General features: G+C 45.4%; 1 protein-coding gene across 1 annotated transcript in view; it reads right to left on the minus strand.

Moving 5' to 3' along the window:
• The window catches only part of epn2 (epsin 2), a 64,327-nt gene extending 57,146 nt beyond the window's left edge, over positions 1–7,181 (minus strand). Inside the window, exon 1 of the mRNA XM_033040495.1 lies at positions 6,871–7,181. The gene's annotated coding sequence lies outside the window, so the exon portion shown is untranslated. The remainder of the gene's footprint in view (positions 1–6,870) is intronic.
• Between the last annotated feature and the right edge of the window lie 3,685 nt (positions 7,182–10,866).

Below are 10,866 nucleotides of genomic sequence, written 5' to 3' on the forward strand. Positions count from 1 at the left end.
TGAGGCAGCATCTATGGAGCGAAGGAATAGGCGACGTTTCGGGTCAAGACCCTTCTACAGACTGATACCTGAAATTGAAGCCAATGTTCATACCACTGGGGTGTAAACTACCCAAGCGAAATATGAAGTGCTGTTCCTCCAATTTGTGGTGGGCCTCATTCTGCCATGGGGGAGGCCCAGGACAGAAAGGTCGGATTCGGAATGGGAGGGGGAGTTGAAGTGCTGAGCCACTTGGAGATCAGGTTGGTTATTGCGAACCGAGTGGCGGTGTTGTGCGAAACGATTGCCAAGCCTGCGCTTGGTCTCACCGAGGTTGATCATACGCTGAATAATCCAACCCCATTTTTGTTTGGAAGTGGAAAGAAACAATAGAAATTGCATTCATTGCAACATGTAAAAAGAGTTGAGATACTGTATTGTAATTTTGCAGCATGTCATTGTTTGTGACTTTATTTGAAGCAAAAATAATGTGTGAATGCTTCATTGAGCATAATTCCGACTGGTAATTCCAACGCACTTCGTCCAAGCACATTATCGCACGCGTCATGCAAGCCGTCTTAAATGACCATCTAAACTGTCATTTGGCAACCTAAAAAGCTGCCTAGGTTGCCCGACTAGCAACAGGGAAAAAAGTTAAGTGAGAGCCCTGCATTCCTCTCTCGGGCTGGAAGTATCTGTAACGTGCATCCACTGTAATCAAACTATTATTAGTGGATACTGGTATATTAATACAGTATCCACTGTAATAATAGTTTGATTGTTGCAAATTATCTATTGGCAAGATAGTATCAATGACTGTGATAAATTATATAGGTAGATTATAAATCTGGTAATAGGAATTTGCAATAGAACAACGGCCATAGTACATGTAGATTCAGAATTCTTAATCCTTTTCAACGATATAATACTGTGTAGCGGGGACTCACAGGAGTCCAGCCAAAAACCAAGCAGAACACAAGTTGTGTGAATGAGACGTATTTTATTCTGTTACAGTCCCTACTCCTCCCTGGTCACGGGCATTGCCCGGCCTTAAATACCCACTCAGGTAAAACCCCCCGTGACTAGCGCCTCCCACACCGAGACACCTCCCTCCAGAGCCGAGGATTTGTTGTGCCCGTGGCTTGCCACCAGTGCTGCCATATGACCCCCCCCCAGAACCAGAGGCACCGAACCGGAAGCCGAATGCGGCGGCCAGAACGTGTAGATACGTCCCCACGTCCCGGGGGCTTGCTCGGTTCGGAAGAATCTCTGGGAGCCCGGGACGGCGGATGCCCACGACGGGGTGGTTGAACCACCTGGACTGGCTCGATCAGGTCCAAATGGGCCGCCTTCAAACGAGCCATGGACACAGTTTCACAGCATTCGAAAGGGACCTTCATACGAGCGACCTGTGGGAGTCACGGCGAAGAAAGACGTACGGGCAGCCCATCAGCGGCAGTGGCACATGTGAAGGGGCCATCCCATGACGCGACGTTGGAACGGGAGACAGGGCCCGACCCTCTCCCGCAAGCGCACCAGCACCTATGACAGCGGTTCCTGGGACCCATCAGCAGCAGGGACAAACTCCCCGGGGACGGTGAGCGGAGCACCATAAACCAACTCCACGGAGGATGATGACAGGACTGGTGGTCGCTCATGAGCGTGAGCATCTCGCTCATGAGGGCTAAGGGCGCCCATGTTGAGGACCCGGCACGCTGGATCCATTCAGTTCGGCCCATAGATCCGGAGCAGAAGCTCCTTGAGGCCTGTATATTTCCCCACCGCCGGCGGATTATCAAGGTAAGGTACGACCCAACTGGCCGTTTCTTGATCGAGAACGCTTACCACGTAGTGATAACGGGTCTCGTTGACTGTTACACCGCGGATGTAGAACTGGGACTTGGCCTGTCGGAACCATACCCCCAGCTGCGAGGTCCAAAATGTAGGCAGCTCCAGGGAGACCGCGTTGAGTTCGGCCTCGTAGGCGGCAGTGGCAGGTTGCATTTTTTCCGGAATTTTCCTTTCAGGATTACACTCCTGGACGTCGGGGTCACCAGTGTAGCAGCGACTCACAGGAGTCCAGCCAAAAACCAAGCGGAACACAAGTTGTGTGAACAACCGATAGGTATCCCTGGTTTTCAATTACACCGTATGCTGATAGCCATACAATGGGTATTTAATGGGAAAGCTGCATTATTGGAGTTAACAATTAATGACACAATATTATATCTTGCATTGCACTTTCGTGCTCATCCCAACAATAAACCCCACCCAGATCCCATTCCCTCAATCCTTATAACCAAATCCAACTTTCTAGGACCATGTAAGAAAATATTGCTAAACTGATAACTCAAAATTCTAACCAATCCCTGGGTAAAGTAATCTTTTCTTCTTTCAATATCCCAGGTAATACCCCTTTCAAATTAGCCATCACTCCTACCTACAAAAAAAATCTATCATCATCTCTAACCAGCCACCACTCACCTCTAGCATCAGTTTGCTCATTAAAGTCTCTGAACTGACCTTCCACATCCATGCCCATGTTCTCTGCATTTCAACATGCAAATCCCTCAAATCAGAATTTATAACTGAAAAGATTCTTACTATAATTTGTTAATATAACATGGCAAACCATCCCTCCACCCACTCCTTGATCGACAGAAGCCTTCAACAGCTGATCACATCATCCACCTCCAACATTGGTTCCATACTTCGGTTACATTTCATCACGTTACTTACTAACATTGCCTAATTCTAATCCAATCTCAGTAGGATACCTTATAGTTTAATTTACTGTGTACCGATGTCATGAAAAGCTTTTGATGTGTGCTAACCAGTAGGCAGAAAGACTATACATAATTATAATCGAGTCATCCACAGTGTACAGATATATGATAAAGGGAATAACGTTTAGTTCAAAATAAAGTCCAGTAAAGGCCGATTAAAGATAGTCCGAGGTTCTCCACTGAGGTAGATTGTAGCTCAGGGCCACTCTCTAGTTATTGACAGAATGATTCAGTTGCCTAATAACAGCTGGGAAGAAAATGTCTCTGAATCTGGAGGTGTGTGTTTTCACATTTCTATATCTCTTACCTGTTGGGAGAGGGTAGAAGAGAGAGTGACCGGGTTGAGACTCGTCTCTGATTATGTGGGTAGCCTTGCCATGGCAGCGTGAAGTGTAAATGGAGTTAATAAAAGGTTGGTTGGTTTGTGTAATGGTCAGGGCTGTGTCCACAATTCTCTGCCATTTCTTGCAGTCTTGGATGGAGCTGTTCACAAACCATGCTGTGATGCATTCCAATAAAATGCTTTCTATGGAGCATCTGTAGAGATTGGTCAGAGTAACTGGGGCCATGTCGAAGCTTTCTCAGGAAGTAGAGGCACTGGTGTGTTTTCTGGTCATTGCTTCAATATGGCTGGTCCAGGACAAGTTGCTGGTGATATTTACTCCTAGGAATTTGGAACTTTCAGCCATCTCGACTTTCTATATCTGTCAATGCATACTGACATATGTGTACCACTTTGCTTCCTGAAGTTGATCACTATCTCCTTTGTCTTGCTGACATTGAGAGAAAGGTTGTTGTCTTCACTCAAGGTCACGAGGTTCTCAATCTCCTTCTTATACTCCATCTCGTCATTATTTGATATCCGGCCCACATCGGCGGTGTCGGCCACAAATTTGTAGATTGAATTGGATTTGTACTTGGCTGCACAGTTGTGGGTATACAATGAATAAAGAAGGACGCATCCTTGAGGAGCACCAGTGTTGAGCAACAGGCATGGACCCGTTATGGTGAAAGGCAAACTGCAGTGGGTTAAGGCTGCCTGGTAGACTGGATTTAATGCATTCCGTAACTAGTCTCTCAAAGCATTTCATGATGATGTCAAGGACACTGGACGGCAAGGCAATATCACTTTTCTTCGGCACTGGGATGATAGTGGTCTTCTTAAAGCAGATGAGTACTTCAGAATGGAGTAGGGAGAGATTAAATTTGTCCGTGAATACTCCCGCTAGTTGTTTCTCGCAGCTTCTAAGGAAGCGGCCAGGGACTCCGTCTGGGCCAGTAGCCTTCTGTGGGTTCACCCTCGGGACGGATGATCTCATTTCTGTAACAGTGACCGTGGGAAGAGGCACACTTGAGTCTGAAATTTTTTAAATTTACATTTTTTATTTTTAAAGTGTCAAATTTTCATATATGCTCATCACCAGAATGGCCAGCATTAAATGCCTGTCCCTTACTGCCCAGAATCGTGTGGCTTGCAGGGGTCATTCAGGAGGCAATATCATCACTTTGGTCTTGTCTCAACTTGTCTGCTGCTGGAATTATCATACACGTCTCATTTATTCCAAGAGTATTCGAATATTTCTTGTTAGTCCCCCAACTTGTACCACCAATAAACTGTGTAGGGAGGAACTGCAGATGCTGGTTTACACTGAAGATGGACAGAAAATGCTGGAGTAACTCAACGGGACAGGCATGTCATGAGTAGGAATAGGCGACATTTCCAGTCGAGGCCCTTCTTCAGACTGAGAGCCAGAGGAGAGACAAACTAGAGATATCGGTTTCAAAGAAAATGAAGGTGTGAAAACAACAGATAAAAGCAGTCAATGGTGAAGGAAATGTAGAGTGTTTGGAAACACTTCATTTTCAAGAAAAATAAGCCTTAGTAATAGCCAGCTTTACTCCAAAGACTTGGTTTGTAGGTTAATTGGTAAATGTAAAAATTGTCCCTAGTGGGTGTTGGATAGTGTTAATGTATGGGGATCGCTGGTCGACGCGGATCCGGTGGGCCAAAGGGCCTGTTTCAGCGCTGTATCGTTAGAATAATCTAAAAATTAACAGCCACGTGCTATTTTATAAAAGTCATGAATGGACATATAATACCAAACAAAACAGTACACAACAAATACTAAGTTCCAAAGATCTAGATACTTTTCCCATCCAAGCACATATGCTTATAGGTCAGGTCTTCAGAAAAAATATAGCTTCTGTCATCCAGTTCATATACACACTGAAATAATTTCATTTCTTGAAAAAAAAAATCTGAACATATTACTCAAATTAAAACTCATTCCAAAATGTCATCTATTCCTTTTCTCCAGAGATGTTGCCTGACCCGCTAAGTTACTTCCTCATTTTGTGTCTATCTTCGGTGTAAACCAGAACCTGCAATTCCTTCTTACGCATTAAAACTATATAACCTACGTTAATAAATACTTCTAATGCAATTAGAAACAACATTCTTGTTCTGCAAGTATCAGTAGCACTGCACTTTCCATGCAAAAATTCAACCAATTCAAACTTAACAATACAAATGTAATAATTTTTGCTGGAGTGTTCTGGACAGAAACTGTGAACACCGAGGAACATCCCTTCATTACAGTTTAAGGTGGGACAGAATTAGAAAATAATTTAAAACTTAGTCAAAAGAAAAATAAATTTAAATATTTTGATTCATAACTAGTTCTTTGACGATTAGTTCTTAGAATCTGGGTTGTTCACCACGTCACAAATGTTATAACTAACCACAGCTTTATCAGTATGTTCCATTTAAAAATCTTCATCATTTTTCTAGGGGTAACATATCAGTTGACCCATTATCAGAAAGTTAGGAAAAATATAAGATTTAATATAAGTAATTTAAAATGTATTTATTTCTATATCATAGTGACTATATTTCAAAAGTACTTCAGCAGCTATAATGCAATGAGATAAAAATTAGGTCTTAATTATTTTACTCATTCCCTTATGCTAAATATATTTCAATGTCTCAGCCATTTTATCCACACCCCAATACACTTAATATTAAATATGTTTCTCCTGCTTGACTCCTACAACTTGCCCTCTCCTCCCCCAAAGCAAATACTCAATTATAGACACTTCCAACAACGTGACAAAATAGGGCAAATTTCCTTTCAGGTTCCAAGAATGTCATCATTCAGGATCAAAATTCCCCCAACATCATCCATTTTCCAGTGAAAACCATAAATCCTTTGTGATGAGCCAGAGTAGACATGCCTTCTGTTACATTTAATAACGAGGAGAGGAAAAAAGATATGCCGACAGAAAGCTGAAACTTAAAACCACCCCAGGTCCCTGATGAAGGTAAAATGAATGTACATCTAGTACATGACCTGGTTGCTAAAATGAACTTCCTTCCAGGAATTAACATCTTAAAATACATGTGTAATACAAACTCACTGGTATTTTCGTTTACAAAAAAAAACAGAACCCAAATTGCATAGTGGCAAGTGAGGCAGGGTGCAGGGATGTTAAGCAGGCACCTTAAACTTCGGTTGATTAGGCAGCAAGAGATGCTATTTAAATCATTTAAAAGCCAAGTTGACAGCTTGCAGCCGTGGCCTGGCTGGATGGGAGAGGGAATTGGAAATTGGAAATTGGATGGATGAATGAATGGAGAGGAGGGAGGTGGATGGATGAATGGAGAGGGAGGTGGATGATGAATGGAGAGGGAGGTGGATGGATGAATGGAGAGGGAGGTGAATGGATGGATGGATGAGGCGGAATGGGGAGGGAGGAGGCAGCCGGCTTCTGGGACGTCCAGAGCCGGGGCACAGACATCGTCCAACAAGCCTGTAACAAGTGGAAAGTTTTCATCCTCCCCTCTTTAACCGCAGGACGCTATTAGTAATTACAGATGGTATATATATATATATATATATATATATATTAATACGAGGGCGGGCCTAGTCGACGGAGGCCTGAGGGCAGCCCTTGGCCCAGGCTGGTTTAAAGTCTCTCTGCAGAGGTGAACATAGGGGAGGGGGTGGTTAATATTGCTGCTGCCCTTTGCTTCTCCTTCCCTTCCGCCTTGGTGAAGCCCCTGCCACCCTCCTTCTTCTCCTCCTCGACCTCTTCATTCTCCTACCTGCTCGGCAGCTCGGGGGGTCCCGCAACCAGCCAGCCGCTCATCCGACCACCCATCCGCCTAGAAGCTTCTGGGCGTTTTCCTGTGAGGTAGCGGGCGGGACGGGCGGGACGCGCGGGCGGGCGGCGGCGGCGAGGAGGAGGAGGAAGCGGCGGCGCGGCTCGAGCTGCTGCTGCAGCTGCAGTCCGCCTGACGACAACATGGCGGCGGCAGCGGCAGCGGCGCCTCCTCGCCTCACGCTGCCTCCACCCCCCTTCGACGACGACGACGACAACAACAAGATAGGGAGGGCGAGAGAAAGCAACACAGACGGTAGACCCCCACCCAGATAGAAAACTACGAACCAAAGATCTTTGCTACGAACTGCAGATTAAACATGTAGGAAGGAACTGAAAATACTGGTTTAAGCCGTAGACACAAAGTGCTGAGGCAACTCGGCGGGTCAGCCGGCATCTCTGGACAACATGGGTCGGGACTGTTCTTCAGGCTGATAATGTATGGTATTTTTGTCGTCTTGGTGTATTTAATGTGCCTGTAAAACTACAGCTGGCTTACATTGTTTTAAATCTCACACGCACAAAGTGCTGAAGTAACTCAGCAGGCCAGGCAGCATCTCGAGTGCACAACAAGACGGAAAGTTTGTAGCTTAACAGGCACGTTAAATGCAACAACACAAAATACCATACATCTTCAGCCTGAAGAAGGATCCCGACCCGCAACTTCACCTAAGATAGACACAAAGTGCTGAGGTAACACAGCGGATCGGGCTGCATCTCTGGAGTACAAAAAACACACACAAAGTCTTTCTGGAGTAGGGTTCCGACCTGAAATATCACGTATTGTATTCCTCCAGAGGTGCTGCCTGACCCGCTGAGTCGCCCCAGCACTGTGTCTATCTGCAGCTTTACATGCACGTTAAATGCAGCAACACAACAAAAATACATTATCAGCCGAAAGAAGGATCCGGAAGAAACTCCACCTAGTCTTTTTCTCCAGAGATACTGCCTGACCCGCTGAGTTACTCCAGCACTTTGTGTATAGCTGCAGATTTATGGGCACGTTAAATGCAGCTTTACATGCACGTTAAATGCAACAACATGACAAAAATATTTTATCATAATACATTATCAACCCGAAGAAGGGTCCCAACCGCATACTTCACCTATCCTTGTTCCTCGTCGACACAGAATGTTATTTACAAATAAAACACACAAATGTGCTGAGGTAAATCAGCGGGTCAAGCAACATCTCTGGAGGCCATGGATAGGTGACGTTTTGGGTCAGGCTGATAATGTATGTTATTTTTGTCGTGTCGTTGCATTTAATGTGCTGTAGATGGTTTACATTTGAGAAATCTCACACGCATGAAGTGCTAGAGTAACTCAGCAGGGCAGGCAACATCTCTGGGGTGCACAAAAGGAGACAAAGTCTGCAGGCAAGTTAAATGCAACAACACAACAAAAATACCATACATTATCAGCCTGAAGAAGGGTCCTGACCCAAAACTCCACCTAGGGTATACTCAAAGTGCTGGAGTAACTCAGCGGGTCAGTAACTCTAGAGAAAAAGGATGGGTGACGTTTTGGTTTGGGACCCTTCCTCACCTATTCTTTTTCACCCTAAACTTCACCTTTTTTTTCCTCCAGAGATGCTGCCTGATCTACTGAATTACTCCAGCACTTTGTGTCCATCTGCAGCTTTACTGGCACGTATAATGCAACAAAAATACCATACATCATCAGCCCGACGAAGTGTTCCGACCCAAAACTTCACCTATCCTTGCCTCTTTAGACACAAAATGTTGGTTTACAAATTAAAAGACACACAAAAGTGCTGGAGCCACTCAGCAGGTCAGATGGCATCTCTGGAGGACACGATAGGCAATGTTTTGGGTACGAACTCTTCTTCAGTCTGATAATGTATAGTGTTTTTGTCATGTTGTTGGATTTTAATATGCCTATAAAGCTGCAGTTTCATTTACACTGAAAAATATCCTGCACACAAAGTGCTGGAGTAACTCAGCAGGTCAGGCAGCATCTCTGGAGTGCACAAAAGTAAATTTGGTCACCCCAGTCAGGAAGGATGTGGAGGCTTTAGAAGGGGTACAGTGGATGTTTACCAGATTATGCCTGGATTAGGGGGTATTAGCAACAGGGAGATTTTGGGTGTGTACGGAAAGTTTTCTCTGAGACATCGGAGGCTGAGGGGAAGTATATAAAATTATGAGAGCCATAAGGTAGGTGTTTTTCCTAAGAGATATATCAAATACGAGAGCGAATCACTTTAAGATAAGAGGAGCAAAGTTTAAAGGGAATGTGTGGGTCTTTTATACAGAGGTGAATGCCTGGAACGCGCTGCCAATGGTGGTGGTGGAGGCAGATATTTTAGTGGCATTCAAGAGATTTTTGGATAGGCACATGTCAGGCACATGTCATGAGTAATTACTCAGGGTAGGTAGTCAGTTGGCTTAAAATAAAATCTTAAACGGCGCATGCGCAGATTGTTCTCCTCTCCGTAAAAACAAAAAATAAAAATAAAGAAAGTAACAATTCAATTTGCCCGGCTTCCAAATCTCCTTCATTCTGAATTACTGAATGGGTGGGGGATGAAGGGTGACGGCAGGTGGAGAGATGGTGGGAAAAACGGGAGCACACCGGGATAAATTGAATCAGTTGTGATCTTATTGAATGACAATACTAGTTCAAAGAACCAATTGGGGGGGAGAGTTCCTTTCACAGCGTGTGGGGAGTCTGGCCAGGGGTAACATTGTGGGGAGGGCAGGAGCGTTGAGAAGGAGGGGGTCGGGGATCATGCCAGTAACCCACTCACTCACTGCTGCTGCGGCTCTCCGGGCGCGGAGCCACCGCATTGTGGCCGGGGAGGGAAGTAGCTCGGGTGGCTGCGAGTAGCTGCCGGGACCTCAGCGCATTCTGCCGGCCCGCTCACCTCTGGCAGTGCTCTCCGTCTGAACAGTGAGGGGACCAACTCAAGAGCAAAGATCATAGAGCGGAGCGGGTGAGCGGGGGATGGATAACAGGACAGCGGGCAGTGGACACTCCTGTGTCAGCGTGAACAAGGGAGCAATTGAGGTTACTCGCACTGACACATGGAGTAAGCTCCACCGCCCGCTGACCTGTTAACCATCGCCCGCTGACCCGCTCTTGAAGTGGCATGATCCCCGACCCCCCTCCTTCTCAACGCTCCTGCCCTCCTGTAACTTTATCTTTGGCCAGACTCCACACATGCTGTGAAAGGAATTCTTCCTCCCCCCCCCCCCCCCCCCCCCCCCCCCCCAAGTCCTTTTACAGCCGCTCCCCACTTTACAGCCACTTCCCATCAGCAGCTAGCAATGAGGAATAGACTTGGCTATCCCTCAGTCCAACAACATTTTTCTTGATGTTGCTATACTGAGGGATAGCCAAGTCTATCTTTCTTAGCTAACAAACCTCGGCCTCCAAGATGCAGGTACATTTTCGTGCCTTATTTTTGGGTAAAAAATAGCGTCTTCATTGCTGGGAAATACGGTATTTAAAAACATATAGCTCAAATAAATCTACTTACCACATTATTTGTACACAAACTCCATTCTTCTCTCTTTGTTTCTTAAGATACTCTTAAGGTAATGACAATCCATGTTTGAATAACCCGCCAAGAAACTTGCGCTGCGCCTGCACAGTAGGCTGCTGCACATGCGCAGTACGCAGTCCACGCTGCAAAGGCAGAATTTCAGCTGCCTTCAGCTCCCCTTCAAATTTACAGCTTGAAGCAGCGTCGACGGCACGTGGGCTGCACAGACTTTCGTGTATTACATGTACTGTGCATGAAAGGCACGGAGAATTATGCCTACCTACGAGATTGATCTTTTTATATTTAATAATTATCGTTTTATCATTTTAGTCAGGGTAGGCATTGCCTACTTTGCCTACCCTGCGGCACGTGCCTGGCACATGTATATGCAGGGATTATGTGCAGGTAGTTAAGAGTTGGTCTTGGCAT

This window comes from Amblyraja radiata, chromosome 22 (assembly GCF_010909765.2).
Source record: "Amblyraja radiata isolate CabotCenter1 chromosome 22, sAmbRad1.1.pri, whole genome shotgun sequence".
Classification (NCBI taxonomy): domain Eukaryota; kingdom Metazoa; phylum Chordata; class Chondrichthyes; order Rajiformes; family Rajidae; genus Amblyraja; species Amblyraja radiata.